The sequence below is a fragment of the Vicia villosa genome, unplaced genomic scaffold (genome assembly GCF_029867415.1).
Source record: "Vicia villosa cultivar HV-30 ecotype Madison, WI unplaced genomic scaffold, Vvil1.0 ctg.002587F_1_1, whole genome shotgun sequence".
NCBI classification, from domain to species: domain Eukaryota; kingdom Viridiplantae; phylum Streptophyta; class Magnoliopsida; order Fabales; family Fabaceae; genus Vicia; species Vicia villosa.
The window spans coordinates 83,849-86,407 of NW_026705977.1; the positions used below are offsets into that span (position 1 = coordinate 83,849).

At 33.0% G+C, this 2,559-nt stretch overlaps 1 non-coding gene across 1 annotated transcript; it reads left to right on the top strand.

The window, feature by feature from the left end:
* The first annotated feature begins 235 nt into the window (after positions 1 to 235).
* On the top strand, positions 236 to 307 carry TRNAT-UGU (transfer RNA threonine (anticodon UGU)). Its single transcript has one exon. It is a non-coding gene; the product is annotated as a tRNA-Thr (tRNA).
* The last annotated feature ends 2,252 nt before the right edge of the window (positions 308 to 2,559 follow it).

Genomic DNA, 2,559 nt, shown 5'->3' on the forward strand with positions numbered 1-2,559 from the left:
AAATTGAAAAATATATAGGAGGCGCCAATTCAAGTGACACCTCCACTTTAATTCACTTTTTTTTTTGAAACATGGTTAAATTGAGAATTATTATGGAAGGTTGTTTAGTTTGGTAATAAAACTTTAAAACTTGAATATTTTAAAAAAGAATTCTCTTCAATGATATCCAAATTATTACTATAAAATTTAAATGCTTAAGAAATTAAATCAAAAATATTTAAATCAAATTCCATCTGCCCTTATAGCTCAGTGGTAGAGCGTCAGTCTTGTAAACTGAAGGTCTGCAGTTCGATCCTGCGTGAGGGCAATTTATTTTGTTGTTACAAATTTTTTTAGTCATGTATGGAAGTCCAGTGCTTCAAATCTTGCAGAGAAAATCAACATTCTTTTTAACCCTTTCTCAGTTTTGTTCTCCTCTTTAATGATATACATGTGTGTTGTTATGACAAAGTTCTGTCACTATTTGTTTTACATTTTATAGTATTTGGTGAGTCTACTATTGGAGGACGGCAAGAAGCATTGCTTATAACAATCCCTCCATTAAACCCCCAACAGGGGTTCTTTTGGTCAAATAGTTATCTTAGGTCCATTCTACTACTTTGTATAGGTATGAAAAACACGGTCAAGAGTATTTCTTTCAATCTAGTCTTTCAAAAAGATTAACTCTAATTCAAGTCGAGACTAGAACATAGCTTGCACATTGTAAACTTGGAATCATGTAAGCTACTTCTTCTAAGTCATATCATAGTTGGGTTTCTGGTGAATACTCTTTTTTACTTATTAAAGTGAAGGTGTGAAGTGTCTATTAATGTCCTTAAAATCTAATACTTTCAAGCACACCTTCCTTCACATATTTCTTCTACTATTGGAACATGTTATTCATGTTCTTCTCCTATAGGCCCATATTTGTTTTAAGAATATTTTTTAAGATGCTACAAATCAAACAAAATAATATGATTTATTTAAATTAGAAAATAACCCACGTATTGACCGAACGCTTATGAAATTAATTTGTTGAAAATTTTAAATGTCATATTCTATGAAGCACAGACACCTAGAATTTGATCTCGACACTAACACGGCAACACTGACACCTAGAATTTGATCTCGACACTAACACGGCAACATTGCTAATAATTTGAAAAAATAAACAAATTAAATGTAATAAAAAAGTGTCGATTCAAATGTTCGATACCGACACGAATAAAAATTCGTCTTTTTCAAAGGTTCAGTGCTATATAGGTCATATCTATATCTATGATTTATATGATGTATTAATTTTTTATTTATAGATAAAAAAGTTAGAAAAATTTATGATTACATGAGTAACAATCTCTCCAAAAGTATAAAATAAAAATATCATAGTATAAGTTAGGCTTAATATCTTTTTAGTCTCGTACCTATGCCTCGGGGTACATTTTGGTCATCTTCGTTTTAAAAGTTTCAAGTTGGTTCCTTACGTTGTATAACAGAATCAAAGTGGTCATTTCTGTTAAAACATAGTTTGTTTCTAATTATATTTTAGTGTTTTGATGATAACAAGCAAACAAATTCTGTATAAAGCAAACATGGTACTCTAATCATTTGGTTCTAATTTCAGAAGATGTACCAGTACCAGCAATCAGAACTTGAAGAACCAGAACTTAAAGCTAAAGAAACACAACGCAAGTTATAAAGGAACTTCTGATACCACATGCTACAAACATATCTACAACAGAAGCTGAAGAACAAGGCTGAACAGAAGATTATATGAAATGACTCAAATTAACACCACTGAAAGCAACTTCCGATACCGCACGCTGTAAATATATCTACAACAGAAGTTGAAGAACAAAGACTGAACAGAAGTTTACGCAGATTGATTCAAATTAAACCGTTGAAAACATAATCATTAGCAAAATGGCTGCAACACTCCAAAAGCGTAGTTTCCAAGGTTGATTTGAAGAAGCTATCCACATGCAAATTCTTGGAGAGAGAGAAAAAGCAAAGACAACACGCAAACCATTTAATGCTGAATGCAAGCTTTGGAGATAACGGTCAAAAATTCTGAAGCTATATATACTCATGATCGTTTGAAGAACAAAGATACAATACAATACAATGAGCTAAATAGAAGAAGACAAGAAAGAACACACAAGAACGTTGTAACTCTGATAAATCATCAAGTGTGAAGAAAAACTCTCTGAAGCTAAATTCTCTTATTCATATTATGAGTTCATTATTCTGTATGTAATCTTAGTGAAATATCACAGTGGTGATTACAGCTTTCTAGAAGAAAAACTACACACTATCAACAGAAGTTACGTGGTAACTAAGTCCTTGAGAGACCAGTTGGGTCAGAAGTCTCAAGAAGTCTAGGACCAGTTGAGTCTAAGAGGATTGGTTAGTCATAAGCAGTTGGCTTGTGCGGGATCGTTAGTCACCGGCAGTTTGGCTCGTGCATTGTATTGTGAGTCACGATAGTTGGTCGTGCAAGTGTAATCAGGTTCTGATTATAGTGGATTAAGACCTCTGTTGAGAGAGGAAAATCACCTTGTTGAGGGTGGACTGGAGGTAGCC